General features: G+C 51.0%; 1 protein-coding gene and 1 long non-coding RNA gene across 3 annotated transcripts in view; both read right to left on the reverse strand.

The window, feature by feature from the left end:
• The window catches only part of XYLT1 (xylosyltransferase 1), a 334324-nt gene that overhangs the window by 181262 nt on the left and 136537 nt on the right, over positions 1-16525 (reverse strand). The window lies entirely within an intron of this gene.
• On the reverse strand, positions 6210-14531 carry LOC146404516 (uncharacterized). The gene is made up of 3 exons (XR_014840703.1): positions 14222-14531; positions 9654-13208; positions 6210-9397 (listed from the first exon to the last, which is right to left on the reverse strand). It is a non-coding gene; the product is annotated as an uncharacterized LOC146404516 (long non-coding RNA).

Here is a 16525-nt window from a genome sequence, read left to right on the forward strand (position 1 = left end):
TTACCCACTGAGCGAGGCCAAGGGATCAAACCTGCATCCTCATGGACACTAGTCAGGTTTGTTTCCGCTGAGCCATAATGGGAACTCCTACTGGCATTTCTTAAGAAGGCACAATGAGTCAGCAGAGTCTGGGAGTCTGAAGGCTCTGTAACAAGGCGAGGGGGTGCTGGGGGTGTTGAAAAGCACGGCCCATTCCTCCAGACACATCCATGACCCCAACCTGCCAAAATGGTAGTGATGTTTTGAGTGCCCTGTTGCCTGGGAGACCAGGTGGCCTGAGTTCTGTCTTCTATGCTGCTACTCGAGAACTAGCAACCTTTGAAAATTAGAATGCTCCCTGTGAGCCAGGCTTTCCTTTTCTACAAAACTGGCATGAGACCGCTCATCTCAGGGCAGCGGTTTTTCTATTGGGGCAGGTGGGGGGGGGGGCAATTTTGCCTCCCAGGGTACTCTGGGTAATGCCTGGAAATGCTTTTGGTTTTCCACAACTGGACGAGGAGGGGTGGGATGCCCTGACTTCTAGTAGGAAGAGGCCAGAGAGGCTGCTAAACATCCTACAAGGAGCACAGCCCTCACGGCCCCCACAGAGCAAAGAATGATGCCAGCAGTATGCCAGGGGTGACAAAACACGCCGTAAGTGGCCGTGTGACACCCCAGAGACTGAAACAAGGGGCGCAGCCCAGGGCCCTGCACAGGACCGGCCCAGAATGAAGGGAGCTTCTGCCCTTCTCTTCTTCCAGATCCTTCCGCGCCCCACCCACCCCCATGAGGTGGGGGTCGGATTCCACTTAGGACCGGCTCTTCTCACGGGGTTCCTCGAGGGCAGTTGCGGGGGTGGGCAGAGAAGATCGACGCTCTCTGCGCCTCCTCATAGGCTGGGTCAGTCCTAAGACGCCTGTCCACCTGCTCTCGCAGACCCTCCCAAAGAGCACGCTGATCCCTGGCTCCTTCCCCGTTTCCCAGGCACGTGAACTTGAATGACCTCCTTCTCCTATCCGAGCGCCAATGGTGGGATAAATGGGACTGCAGACCTGCATTCGAGTCCGAGCGGCCATGCGATGGAGAAGTCAGTGAAGTTCCTTGCACCTGGCACACCGAGATGCTCAGTGAACGGGATTCATCATGTTCTGTGGGGGAAAGCAATGCCTATTTCCTCTGGTTGTCATGGGGATTAGAGGTACAACAGGAAGAGCGGTTAGGGCGGTGTCTACTGCCATCGCTGATGCTGAGTAAATCTTGGCGGATTGGAGACAGATGAATGCAAACATGAATGACCAAAAAAAAATTTAAGGTTCATGGAAAAGTCTAGCATTCAAGGAGAATCGAGTTGTTCTCTCATGGCACAAGGGGTTCAGGATCAGGCATGGTCACTGCATCAGCTCAGGTGGCCGCTATGGCATGGGATCGCTGGCCCAGGAATTTCCGCAAGCTGTGGGTGCAGCCAAAAAAAAAAAAAAAAAAAAAAGAGGAGAGCTCCAAATGTATTTGTCCAATGACAAGGAGGAGCCAGGGAGGCTCGGGGGTGTGCAAAGGTCTGCAACAGGGTTTCTCAACCTCAGCATTACAGACATTTGGGGCCAGATGGGCTCTCTGGGGGAGGGAGTGCTGTCCTGTGCATTGCGGGATGTTTAGCAGCATCTCTGGTCTCTACTCACTAGATGCCAGCAGCATCTTCTCTCTTCATCCTGGGATGGAGACAACAGAAGCTGTCTCTGGACTTTGCCAAATATCCCCCCCCACCCGGGGGGGGGGCACAGTCACCCGTGGTTGAGACCCACCCACAGATCTGAAGAGCCAGACACAAGGTGGTCCTGGCTCAGCATTGACTTAGAAGAAGGCAGAGGCAGAGGAGCGGGGGCACGGGGCCGATCCGCCGTCCCACTTGCCTGGGCATTTCAGCTCGGCTCTCTCACACAATGAGTGCCTGGGAGAGACGTTGTCCAGGGCAGACCCCAGCTTGGTCTTTCTGAATCAGGCGGTGGCTAGGACAGCATCGCCGTCTGTGCTCTGCCTTGTGAAGAGGACGCCTTTTCTGAGAACCCACTTTTCCAGCCCTGAGATCTCAGGAGGATATCTCAGTCAGCATTGCAGCCACTCCACCTGCCTCTTCCTCTCCCTTCAAAGGGCTTCTCCGGAAGCACTTCTCACCCCAAATGGTTTAATGTCCCTATTCTGTGGATGAGCCACTGCAGTCAAGAAGATTCAGAGGCCCAGAGTTAAGCTGTAAGTTTGCAGTTTGGGCTTAGAGGCGGCAAAACCTGTGCTTCTCTTCAGCATCAGAACATAACATTTCAGTGGATGCTTCGAGGCTAGGCAGGGAGAAAGCAAAATGCATGGGTCCCAGGTTCACGGGTGGGGGTGGGGAGCCAGAGTATGAGAGCAGGGGGAGAAAGGTCAGATGAGCTCAAAGGCAGCTGGGCTTGGAGGTTCATGGCAGGAACACGTCACCCCTGTAAAGAGGGAATCATATCAAAACTTCCAGGACCTGCTTTCAGGAATGAGCTGCACCTGGACTGAATTTCTGGGCATTTCCTTAACACCTTCGCCTTTCTCTCATCCCACTCTGATCCTTTGCTCAGTCCTAGGTCTCCCTTGGCCCCACCAGCCCCTTCACCAAGATGAAAGCTGCAGATTCCTGACTGAGCGCCCCTGCAAGTACCTCGACCACCCATCCACACCCATCCATTGGTCCCACCCCCCAGCCAGAGCGATCCTTTGATCCTTCGCTTATTTTTTCTTTGGCTTCCCCTTCAGCATATGGAGTTCCCAGACCAGGGGTCAGATCCGACCCAGAGTTGCAAGCTAAGCTGCAGCTATAGCAACATTGGATCCTTAACTCATTGTGCAGGGCCAGGGATCAAACCTGCATCCCAGCCCTCCCAAGATACCACAGATCCAGTGGTGCCACAGCAGGAACACCCAGAGCAATCCTTTGAAAAGACAAATTGGATGCTGCTCTTTTCCTTAAATCCTTCCGTTTCTCCCTGGTGTTCTTGGGACACAGATGGAACTCTGAGTGCCGCCTGCAGAACCCCAGTAGGCACAGCCTCTGCTCACACCCCCTCCACTCTCTCCTGCTTCTTATCCTTCTCTCCAGGCATCATGAGTCGGAGGACATTCCCACTCAGACCAGGACCTTTGCACATGCTGCTGCCTCTTCCTCAGCGAATCCTTAACCCGGTCTATAGCTCTTTGTTTCAGCTTCACTGTCACTTCTGCCGGGAAACTCTTGCGACCCTCCTTGGTCAAGCCCCACAGCTGAAAGGCTCAGAGCACTCAGCCCCCATCTCACCGCAGCTGCCATCCCATCCATGACTGACACCTGTTCCCAAACAGGCGTTGACCCTGGGGGCAGGGTGCAAATCTCTTTTGCCCACTAATGCATCTTTGCTCGTATTAGTTTTAGTCAACGTTTGTGGAATAAAAACATAAACGGGAAGGAAGAGAGAGGCTCGCTCCAAGTTTAGACCAAGAGGGTCCTTTTCAGGGATCACGTCCCCGTCTCCATTCCCCGACGCCGTGCGGGCAAAAGCAGGGCGGGCAGAGTGTGGTGTCTGCCTGTCTGGATGGCCTGGGGCCCGGCCCTCCCCCCACACCTCCCTGGCTTCCCTTTTCCACCCTCGGGCAGAGGAAGGTGGTCCTCGATGCCTGCCCCATGCCTGCCACTGAGGCCAAGCTCCTGCCGCCTGGGCAGTGGGAAGGAGACGTGGACAGTGGCCTCCAGGAGCCCAGTGGCATCTGCATCACCTGGCAGCTGGTTAGAAATGCAGACTCCCAGGCGCCAGCCCAGACCTCTGAGTCAGAATCTCAGAATCCACACTGGAACAACAGCCCGGGTGATGTGTGTCAGAGCGTGAGAAAAGAAGCGCGGGCCAGAGCAGGCGCCTCCGAGCTATCCGGAGGGTTGGTTAAACTGAATCACCCTACCCAACCACTTTTTTTTTTTTCTTTGCTTTTTAGGGCCGCACCCATGGCATATGGAGGTTCCCAGTCTAGGGGTAGAATTGGAGCTGTAGCCGCCGGCCTACACCATAGGCACAGCCACGCCAGATTTGAGCCATGTCTTCGACCTAAAACCACAGCTTGCAGCAACGACAGATCCTTAACCCACTGAGCAAGGCCAGGAATTGAACCTGTGTCCTCATGGATACTAGTCAGGTTCATTTCCACTGAGTCGCAACGGGAACCCCCGCCCCCGCTTTCCGGTGCAGGAGGTCTGGGGCGTGGCGGGAAAACCTTGGGTCTATCTCAGGTTCCCACAGGATGGTGATGCTGCTTGTCCAGCCCCAACTGTGTTATGAGAACAACTGCTTTCCCACTTTTCGGGGCTTCGGGTAGAGGCTGGGGGGCCCAGGAAGGCCTTAAAGGGAAGTGTGAGCTGGAGAAGGGGTTGAAGAGTATTGTCGACAGGAGGCACTGCCGGGGCAAAGCTCGGCAGCCTGAAGCAAGGTGTGGGCAGGAACGTCCCTCATCAGCCGTGCCCAGAGCTCAGGCCAGGGCTGGTGGGGGGACAGGAGAGGGGAGGGGAGAGGGGAAGGGGCCCTGGAGGCCACAGAAGCTCTGCTTCCTCTTGACCTGCAAGATGTCTCCTGGCGCATTAAAGGATGGAATGAAACATCCTCAAATTGTCACCCTCATCCTCATGGTCACACCTGACACTCACAAGGTGCCTGTGGCGCACAGAGCCTGGTCCTAAGGCCTTGCCTACCTTAACATGGTTTTCTTTCTTTATTTTTCAACATTTTTTGGGGTTTTTTTTTATTTTGTTTTTGCTGCAACAGCAACACATCAACGTCCCCAGGCCAGGGACTGAACCCTCACCACAGCTGTGACTCAAGGTGCTGCAGTGACAACGGCGGATCCTTAACCCATGGTGGCACAAGATAACTCCTCCTAGTCAACTTTTTAAAATAAATAATGATAGACTCACAGGAAATGACTAAAATAGTCCAGGGAGTTTTGTGTTCCTTGGCCCAGCTTCCCCCATGGGGGACATTCTATGAACTGTGGGGTGACATCCGAGCCATACAACGAACATCGGAACGGCCTGTTCACCAGACCACAGAGCTGATGATGCAGTTTTCACAACTTCCTTGCACTCATTGTGTGTGTGTGTGTACCTGTGTGTTTACTCTTTATTCCTCAGGAATATTCCATCAGGATCTCATTCTGCAGATGAGGAAACTGAAGCACAGAGGGAATAAAGTTTGCCCAAGGAGGGATACGGGGCAGAAATAAATTCCAGAAAGTCTGGCTCGAAGACTACAATCCCTATTGTTTTTCTGGCAACTTCTGATACTTATGACTTATACAAGCTCTTGGGGATCAGGGATGTTTCTGGGGGTGACCATATCTGAAAAGGACTTCCGGGTGGCCTATCTGGGAAAAAGCCCACTGGCGGGGGCCGAGCAGAGAGGCTGGGGGAGAGGGCTGTGGCCACAGATGCCCTGCCCTGTCGGCTCCCAGGCAGTCCTGCTGGGGCTCAAAGGCACTCTGTCTGCCAGGCCTGCCCCAGGTACCTGGCCTGGTGATGTTCGCAAGGCTGGCCTGGGCTGTCTGCCAACATCAGGACCAAACAAAAATCTGCTGTTCCAGGTCTCAGGCCCTGCCCTGGCGCCTGGCAATCCCACAGAGGCCTGCTTGTGAGGGCAGGAAGCAGAAGGCTGGGCTGCTTGGCCAACCACTGGGCCCCTGGCTGCTGGGGCCAGGGAGGGGTGGGCAGGAACGGGCAAAGAGGGCACACAGTGAGGCCTTATACCACTGAACAAGGCCTCCCTCATGAACAGGGCCTCCAGCCACCGCCCTGTGGCCAGCGACCGACTAGACGAGGCTCCCCATTGCTCCCGACTTTGATGGCATGTGGGGCTCCTTGGAAGAGAGAGGTCCTTGTGCTTCTAAATATGTCAAGATGATCCATGTGTGTGGACAGGGACAGCTCAGATCCACGTTTGCTGTGTGATTTCTGGCCAGATTGGTGGGGCTGTAGGTGAATTCCTTCCTTCTTCACTGTGGCCTGCTATATGCATGTTGCTACAACACTGTTGGTGGAGTTGAGCAAAAAGGTGTCTTTTCATTAAGAAACAACAAAAAAATAATCAAACCAGAAAGGGGGAGAAAAAAGGTTTTTAAAAATTCACTACGGCATCAGGTATGATTTTGCCTAGACATGGAGCAAATACTCTGGGGCCTGATAAATAAGCCCATCCTTTCTTTTCTTTTCTTTTTTTTTCTTTTTTCTTTTTCTTTCTTTCTTTTTTTCTTTTTTCTTTTTTTTTTTTTTTGCTTTTTAAGAGTGTACTTGCAACATATGGAAATTCCCAGGCTAGGGGTCGAATCAGAGCCATGGCCGCAGCAACACGGGATCTGAATTGAGTCTGTGACCTACACCACAGCTCACGGCAAACTCCGGATCCTTAACCCACTGAGCAAGGCCAGGGATTGAACTCGAGTCCTCATGGATACCAGTCGGGTTTGTTACCCCTGAGCCGCAATGGGAACTCCAATAAGCTCATCTTGAAGATGATATGAGAAAGGGAATTTATATATATGTATGACTGGGTTACTCTATTGTATAGTAGAAATAGGCATAGCATTGTAAATCAACTATAATTTTTTTAAAAAAGAGGAAGAAAAGTCCATCTCTTAGCCTCCCTAAGCCTCGGATTCCCCAACCAGAACGCGTGAACTCGGCTGGAAGGATGCACCCTGAATTGCTAACCTGCAGAGCTCTGCATGGGAGCGAGTGGGACGGAGGGGGGCAGGGTTCAGGGGGGATCTTTTCCTCCTGTTCTGTCCAGAGATTCAAAATGCAGCCCTGGACAAGGCCCGTCGCTGAGTGGCGCTCACAAAGCATGTGAAAACCCAGCTGTCTGAAAACGTTCGACAAGTCAAACCAAACTTGCTGATTCACCCGTTACAAGGTTTGACTTCTAAAGGTAGCCCATGTCCAGGAATCATTTCAGGAGCTCTCTGTAACCCTCGCAGGAGATCTGGAGACAGTTCTGCAGGGACAGACCCTGGGGTAATGAACGGTGGTCCTGGAGTGTCCACATAGCTCCCCACTCTCTGGCAAGGAGCCCAATGGGGTTCTGACTCCAGGAGCCTCCCAGGCTCATCCATCACCCACATACCAGCACCGTGGATGCTACAGAGGAGGAAAAGTAAGTAGCTGCATGTGGCAGAATCAGTCATTTTTAGGGCCCCCTAGAAACTAGATTCTAGGACCCAGAAGACGTATTGCAGGTCCCCCTCACAGCACCAGAGGTTCCCTTCGCATGTCCCCTCTCACCCCCACAATTGCTTCTCCAGGAATGGCATCAATTCATCCGCTCTCCAAAAGAATCCATACTGTGGGGGGGAGGGGAGGGAGTGGATACACAATTAAGTTACAGCAACATGTGAAACCAACTTACAATTTATATCTTCCCATTCCATAAAAGGCAGCCTACAGTGAAAGACATAGAAGCCAGAAAAACCATTGCAGTGCAGAGAAAAATCAATAACCACAGCAATGGAGGGAAAACTTTACAAACCAAAGCTGACAGAATGATTAAAATTGACATGAGATCAGACTGAGCTTCCTGGGGGCCAAAGCAAAAAGGGATCCCTCATATTATATGGCTCACAATCTGATGCCCTGAAAGCTTAGACAAGGAAGAGAAAAGCCCAGTCCTGGTGTGATGTGCCTGCCTGCAGCAGTGGGTGAGAGGGAGGCAGCAGCTGATGAGGTCCAGAGGTTAGCAGCAGCCTGGTCAAGGATGGGACCTGAGCTTATTAAACTCCAAGTGCCATGAGCCACTGGTAGGCTTTGTGCAGAGGCATGACCTCATCTGACTCATGATTTAAAAGAGCAGTTCTTGATGCTGTGCTGAGAATATCTGCTAAGGGATGGGGTGGTGTGGGGAGGGGGGGCAGGGGCAAAAGGAGAAGGAGGGAAGCAAATTTGAGGCTAAAGCAAAATGCCAGGCAAGAGAGGGTACAAACCCTTAGAATAAATCCAGGCTACTTCCCAGGACTGCCAGGCATGGCCCTCTCTGAACTCACCCCCGCCCCATTCAACCCCAACTCATGCCTTTTTCCTTCCACCCCTCCCTTCAGCCACCCTGCTCTCCATCCATTTCTTGGCCTGTGCCTTTGTCACTCTGGGCATCTGCACATCCTGTTCTCCCCCCATTCTCATCCTTTGCCTCTCAGCTCAAACGTCAGCCCCTGGAGAGCCCTGTCCTAAACCTTATCACAGGCAGGACCTCCCTCAATTCTAGACTCTTCCTTGCTGGCACCCAGTCTCAGGGCATCATTACGGTGGCCTTGGCTTACTCAGCAGGTGCTTAACTCTGGCTCGTCTCTCCACCAGGACATTGCATACTCACGAGGACCAAGATACGCCTTCTACCAGGTTCCTCCAGCTCCACAGCCAGGACCCGACACAGAACAGGTGCTTAATACATTCTGGAGAATAAGTGAACCCCATGAGGTAGATGCAGAGTGAACCCTAGGTTAGGAAAGGGAACCTCACGAGGTCACCAACCTGTTGGCAAATCCCAGGTCTCCCTTCAAGACCAGGACCTTTGACCTTTATATCCAATTGCTCTGGATGGACTCAAATCAGAAGATTGGGCCCTGAGATGACCCTACAAGATTCTTACGACTGGATTAAATCAAGATTTTTTTGGTTCTGACACGGGGCCAAAGGGAATGCGATGGCGACTTGCAAAGTTGCCACAAGAGGGTTGGGAAGTCACAGCCATACCTGGGTGTCGGCCCAGCAGAGGGCGAGGGCGAAGCGGGATTAGGTAAGATCCCACCCGGCTGGCTGGCCTTCCGGCCACCATGTCCCACTACTTGAAACACAAACTGTCCTCCCTGGAGTACGCAGCCTTGATCTGATCAATTTCCTAGGCTGCGGCAACCACACAGAGGAATCCATAGGAAATTAAGCTTATTGACTCAGCCTTTGGATACCACACGGAGAAGAGATATTTATACATGTCATCTGGGCCCCAGGGGACTGGAAGTTATTGGCAGAGGATATTTACTGAGTTTTGAATGACAGCTGGAGGCGGGGGAAGCTACTCTCCTTCTGTAATCCCTGTAGATTTCTAAGTCAGGGTCCCTTCTCCTGAGGTTTTTGTTTGTTTGTTTGTTTTCTAAGGCCTCCGAGGCTAGAGGTCAAATCGGAGCTGCAGCTGCAGGCCTACCCTAAAGCCACAGCAACGTCGGATCCTAAATCTACTGAGCGAGGCCGGGGGATTGAACCCGAATCCTCATGGATCCTAGTGGGGTTCTTAACCCACTGAGCCACGACGGGAGCTCCCTGAGGCCCTGTTTTACCTCCATTTGGCTGGCCTGAACAGTGGGAGGGTTCAGGGTAAAGCTAATTTTCCAGAGAACCTGGTGTCTGAAAGAACAGACTTTTTTTAAATTTTTTTTTTATTATTTTCCCACTGTACAGCAAGGGGGTCAGGTCATCCTTAGATGTATACATTGCAGTTACAGTTTTTTCCCCCACCCTTTCTTCTGTTGCGACATGAGTATCTAGACATAGTTCTCAATGCTATTCAGCAGGATCTCCTTATAAATCTATTCTAGGTTGTGTCTGATAAGCCCAAGCTCCCGATCCCTCCCACCCCCTCCCCCTCCCATCAGGCAACCACAAGAACAGACTTTTAAACTCCAGACAAATTTCATGGGCTGCGCATCACTGGCGGCCGTGGACTGTGATGAGCCTCCATTTCTAGGTGTTTGCCTCACGCCAACTCTTCATGGTTCTTTGAGCTGTAACTTCTCCTTGGGTCATTTATGATGGAGAGAAAAGGTAACTTTTGAGCTTCATGGCAGGTACACCAGAGGTCTGGGAAATGAATGCTCAAATAAAGAATAACTGTAAATAAATAATGCCACCAACAGCTGCCATTTAGGGGACTTAGTGCAGGCGCCAGGCACTGTACGACTATTTACACACAGTATCCCATAAGCCTCATGTGTTCTTCTATAATTAAAATAAAATCCAAGCTCCTACTTGTATCCACTTTGCTGCAAATGGCATTATTTGTGTTCTTTTTTATGGCTGAGGGGTATTCTATTGTACATTCTCATACTAAGTGAAGTCAGTCAGAAAGAGAAAGACAAGGACCATATAATATCACTTATATGTGGAGTCTAACATACAGCACAGATAAACTTAGCTATAGAACAGAAACAGATTCACAGTCATGGACAGACTTGTGGTTTCCAAGGGGGATGGGGAGGGAGTGGGATGGATGGGAGTTTGGGGTTAGTAGGTACAAACTATTCCCTGCAGCAGGGATAAGCAATGAGGTCCTACTGTACAGCACAGGGAACCATACCCAGTCTCTTGGGATCGACCATGATGGAGGATAATATGAGAAAAAGAATGTATACCTGTGTATGACTGGGTCACTATGCTGTAGAGCAGAAACTGACACAACACTGTAAATCACCTATACTCTAATTTAAAAAAATGATCATATGTTATGCTTCTACCACCCCCCCCCAAAAAAAATCCAAGCTCCTTATCACGGCCTGTGAGGCCCTAGGGGATTCGCAATTGCCCATCTCTGTCAGCTCCTCCCAGCCCATGCTCATTCCTGCCTCAGGACATTTGCACATCCCACACCTCTGCCTGGAACACTCTTTCCTACATCCCCGAATGTCTGTCTAGTTTATTCTCATCATTCAAAGCTAGGTTCACATAGCGCCTACCCCCACACAGGCTGTTATCTATCTCATTACCCTATTTAATTTTTTATAGCATCTTTCCATATCCTTGGAGTTTCTCATTTCTGTTTGCTTAGGTGTTCATAGTCTTTTTTGCTAGTTGAGGTCCAAGAAGTCAGGGACTCTGGACTCCCAGTATGCCTGATGCCTGGGGTGATGCCATCTCACAGGAGATACTCAATCAATACATGGGGAAGGAATGAAAGGGGAGCTGTAAACTGGAATCTGGATTTACTTGATCTCATTCTAAAGCCTGGGTTCCTAACTGCTGGGTCACACCGCCTCAGCACAGGACACCGTGCTGAGTCCATTGAACTTCCAAAGACACCACAATATTCCAAAGACTAGCTGGGGCATGTGGCTTTTGTGGAGAGGGGTGAATTTCACCAGAAGGCTGAGATTTTATCTTGTTTTGTAAACCACTGCCTAAGAATCACCTTGGCTCCTGTGCCAACACTTCCCTAAGGTACAAGGTGGGGATTCCTGGCTTGGTTCTCTCACTAGCTGTAGGTCCACTTCCTGCATGCTAGGATCAAGCTGGTGCCTTAACAAAAATGCAAAGTTATGTGATAGAAGCATCAAGGATGCAGATCCCATGGCTGTGGCAGAGGCCGGCAGCTACAGCTCCGATTCAGCCCCTAGCCTGGGAACCTCCATATGTCACAAGTGTGGTCCTAAAAAGCAAAAAATAAATAAAATAAAATAAAATAAAATAAAAAAGGATGCAGATCCCAAGTGCTACTGCAGTTCAGAGCCTGGCCCATGATTTCAACAACTGATGCTCCAAATGGATTTCCAGGTGCTGGGGAAGGTGCGGAGACAAGCCGGATGGGCAGAGTGGAAGAAGGCACGGCTGTGTTGTCAGGGAGCCTGGGCTTCCTCCTAGGGCTCCGCTTACCCTCTCACTGGGGGACCTCGAAAGAGCCACCCCCACACTCTAGGTCTGGGTCTTCACATATATAAAAAGGGGACCATGACTGTCCATCCGTCGTAAGGGGCTTACTTTCCATGCCATGTCCGGAAAAACATGGAGAGGATCTATGGCAGCGCATAATACTCCTGTCACTACCATTCTGTGTTTCAAACACACGAGACCCACCCCAGCACCTTACCTTTCTCACAGGTATGTCTGCTCTGCAACCAGACAGAGGTTCTTAGCCCGGGCAGCCCATCAGAATCACCCGGGGAACTTTACACTGTCCTCATGCCTGGGCGGCATCCAGCCCAATTACGGTTGATTTTCAAATAATATGGGCTTGAACTTCGTGGGTCCGCTTGAACGTGGATTTTTCTTAACAGTAAATGCGACAGTATATATGATCCACTGGTGGCTGAGACACGCAGGGCGGACTACAAGTTATACGCAGATTTTTCACCTGTGCGCAGGGCAGGCACCTCTAACCCCCTCATTGTACATCAGCCTTTCCAGTGGGGGGCTCAGGCATCGGTATTTTTACCCTCCCTAGATGATACCAGAGCTAAAATCGAGAACCCCTGTAAGTTCTTCATGTTCAAAGGGCCTCTGAACCATCTAGTGTCACGGCTCCTCTTTTACCGTATTTATCCTAATATCCTACAGCCATTCCCAGAGTAACAGCTAGTTGATTTGTTCCGTTTTTCCCTGGAGCAGTGGTTCTCCACTGGGGATACCGGTAAACACCCTACAGTGCACAGGACCCCCCCTCCCCCACAGAATAGACTTATTCAGGCCCAGGTGGCAACAGTGCTGAGGTTGGCAAACCTTGTCCAGAGTTATCCTTTCTGTGGGTGTGGAGAGGACAATGAAGGCACCATGATGATAAGCAAGGAGACAAACCCAGGGAATTTATCGTTACTGAATATCAGCTGCTAGCACGTGTCAAGCAGGTGTCTCATGAACAATGACAATGGCTGCCAGTCTCTGTGCACCTACGAGGCAACCTCACCACCAGGCAGCGTCCCCCCCACTTCCCCCATAAGAAAGCAGGGGCAGCCAGGGCAGGGAACCAGGCCAAGGTCACGGAGCTTGCACACGGCACATCTAGATTTTAGTCCATTGTGTTTTGATTCCAAAGTCAAGGCTGCTCCCAGCTCCCACCCCTTGGGCCTCCCTATAAGTGAGGCACTGTTCTGAATGCTTAACAGGTATAAACTGAATTAATCTCCATGGCAACTCTGTCAACTAGATACTGCTGTAGTTACCATCATCACCCCCGTTTAACAGCCTGAGACACGGAGGCAGAGTGGGCGGGGAGCTACTTGAAGAATCTCACAAGGGGGTTCCTGTTGTGGCTCAACAGGTTAAGAACCCAACCTGTCTCCATGAAGACATGGGTTTGATCCCTGGCCTTACTCAGTGAGTTAAGGATTTGCCGTTGTTGTGAGCTGTGGTGTAGGTGGCAGACGCGGCTCAGATTGTTGTGGCTGTGGCTGTGGCTGTGGCTGTGATTCAACTGCAGTTGCAGCTCTGATTCAACTCCTAGCCTGGAAACCTCCATATGCTGCAGGTGCAGCCCTAAAAAAAAAAAAAAAAAAGGAAAAGAAGATAAAAGAATTTTATACAGCTGGTAAGTAGCACAGATGGGACTTGAACCCATGGAGCTTGTATCCACAATCTGGCTCATTCCCATCCACTCTACTTCTTCTAAGAGAAACGATGAAAAGGACCTCCCCACCTCGGGACCTTTGCCTAGCTGACCCCACTGGCACTCAGCCTCTACACTTCCCTTCTCTGGGATGCCCTCTCTGGCCCTCAGACCAGGTGAGTTACCTCTGTGAAGCCCCCTCCTAAGTGTCCTTCGCAGCATTTCACAGCTCACAGTGCGAGTGTGTGATGGACATCAGTGCCCTTTAAACTACAGGTTCTGTGTGGCCAGGGACTGTGCCTGCCTTGATCACGCCTGTAGCCCGGGCTCCTGGCACGATGCCTAACACCAATGAGGTGCTTAATGAAAGCTTGCGGTTGCATCATGAAGCAGAGGACCAGAAGCCAAAACTACAGCTGGTGCTGTGCAGTCCATGTCCCATCCCCAGAGAGGAACAGAGCCATCCAGCCGGGGCACGTCCAAACGCCTCCAGAATAGGGCAGGGCTACCGAACACACCAGGCCGGCCAGCAGTGGAGGCCATAACGCAACTCCCCCGAGTCACCTCTTCTTCATGGTGGCTGGTCTTGATCATTTTCCAGTCCACGCTGGTTGAGTTCTAATTGATTCTCTGTGATATCCCTCTCCAGAAAGGAGAAAAGCTCTGTTTACTGGGGCAGCGTGTAGAGGACAGGCCTTTTCTTCCTGCTGTATTTAATGCTGCTGCTAATCACGGAGATTAGACTAAAACAATTACAACAGCTAATTAAAGAACAATGCAGTTTTTGGCATCTTCGCGCAGACGGCACCATTGGGAATTCCTAACTCGGGCAAAGCAGGGATAATTAAAACCCCGGCTCGACTCTCCCCACTCCAGCAGCTGGATCACACTGATTAAACTGCAAATAAAACACATGAAACCAACACTTTGTAGTCGATCCAATTTCACTTAAAAGGGCTTTTAACTGATTCATAAACAGAGAAGCCGTAAACAGCAAATTATTTAACTAAAGCCAGTTATGTCGTCATCGCGGTTTGCTTTATGCCCAGCATCGGACCTGAACGCGTGGCCCTGGGGACGAGGGGCTGATGGAGTCTGAGGACCCACCCTCCAAAGCGTGAGGCCACTCGCCCCTGGGCGCCGGCACCCAGACGTCACCCGTGTGCAGCTGTCTTCTCTGGGCTTCGGATCCCATTGAAGAAAACTATCTGGCCCTGAACATGCCGCCCCTGCCCCAGTGCCCAGGTTTACTCTCCACTCTCCGTCAAAGACAAACGACGGGATACAGAAGGTGCCAATGTGTAGCTAACATGGGAGGAAAAAAAAAAAAAAGCTTCAGCTTTAAAACACCTTGAAGTTATTCAGAGGTGGCCGACTTCACATCTAACATGCAACCAGTATCTTACTAAGAAAAACCCTCATCCTCCAGCTATAGGAAGAAGTGTCACAACAGCTGGATGCAAAAGCATGTTTGGGATCCCAGCTCAGATCATCGCCCAACTCATTTCTCTTTTTTTTTTCAGCCACACCCGTGGCACATGGAAATTCCTGGGCTAGGAGTCGGATCAGAGCCGCAGCTGCCGGCCTGCACCACAGGCACAGCAATGCCAGATCTGAGCCAGATCTGCGACTTATGCCGCAGCTTGTGGAAATGCCGGATCCTTAACCCGATGAGAGAGGCCAGGGATCAAACCTGAATCCTCCTGGACACTGTGTCGGGTTCTTAACCTGCTGAGCCTCAAGGGGAACTCCTCCCAACTCACTGTAACAAGCCAGGGTTTGCAAGCTCTCTCCTTCTTGAAGGAGGAGGGAGAAGCGGGGGGAGAGACGGGGGAGAAGAGAAGGGGCGGGAGGAGGACAAAAGACAACATCCATGGCAGATTTCCTTGGGTGGCAGAGGCTGGCAATGGTAAACCCAAAGCCGTGATGGGAGTTCCTGTCCTGGTGCAGAGGAAAGGAATCTGACTAGCATCCATGAGGTTGAGGGTTCGATCCCTGGCCTCGCTCAGTGAGTTACTAAACTGGCGTTTCCATGAGCTGTGGTGTAGGTCGCAGACACAGCTCAGATCCCATGTGGCTGTGGCTGTGGCTGTGGCTGTGGCATAGGCGGGAGGCTACAGCTCCAATTAGATCCCTAGCCTGGGAGCCTCCATATGCTGGGAGTGCGGCCCTAAAAAGCAAAAAAATGAAACAAACAAAAAAACAAAAACAAAAACACCCAAGGCCATGATAAAGGAGATTCTTGGTATCCCTAAGAGGTAAGAGGGAGAGAGATGAGAAGAAAAAGGGGGAAAGAGGAGGAAAAGCCAGGAACAGAGAAAATGAAAGATACGTTCCTTGCAAGCAACAAAAAGGGGGAGAAAAAGACTTAAGAGACAGCAAGAGAGCAGATGCGGGAATTGTTAAAAGCCCCGGTGGGTAGGATCAGCGAGGGGGCCATCGACCCTCCCTGTGCTGGAGCCCAGGTGCTGGCTGGCTTCTGACACAAAGCTTCTCCACTCAGCTGGGATGAAAGAGCTTTCTCCCCCTCTCTCTCTCAGATAGAGAGATTTGTAAAATTAAAAAAAAAAAAATTTTAAAAGCATCAAAAAAAAAATTTTTTTTTTTTTTGTCTTTTTGATGGCCACACCCATGGCATACGGAGGTTCCCAGGCTAGGGGTCCAATCAGAACTACAGCCACCGGCCTACACCACAGCCACAGTCATGCCAGATCCAAGCCGCATCTGCGACCTACACCACAGCTCACAGCAATGGTGGATCCTTAACCCGCTGAGAGAGGCCAGGGATCAAACCTGCAACCCCATGGTTCCCAGTCGGATTTGTTTCCACTGCGCCACGATGGGAACTCCCAGAAAAAAAATGTTTTAAGAGAGATGCTTGGCCATCCTTGGGTGCCAGGCAATGTCCGGTTACTATAAAAGTTCCTTCAAAGTTTGCCCTCAGTTTCTGAAGTTGTCTCCGCACAGACGGTGACAGACATGCGCTCAGCGACTGGCCCGGATCCAAGGACCTCACTTTGAGGAGCTCCTTTCCCACAGTCCTGGGAATGCACTTCATCAGATTCATAATATTCTACGTAATGTTCACCACATGCTGTTCGGGGACCGTGCAAAGTGCAGGCTTTCAGATGCATATAAACGCAGGAAACCCAGACCAGAAAGAAATGCCCTGAGGATTACATTTCAGGGTGATGATTTTACTTCTCGCTTTCCTTCTACTTTTT

Source organism: Sus scrofa, chromosome 3, assembly GCF_054392235.1.
Source record: "Sus scrofa isolate SSC_HxYL_T2T_F1_AM1 chromosome 3, Sscrofa_HxYL_maternal_Yorkshire_Landrace_v2.0, whole genome shotgun sequence".
Taxonomy (NCBI): Eukaryota; Metazoa; Chordata; class Mammalia; order Artiodactyla; family Suidae; genus Sus; species Sus scrofa.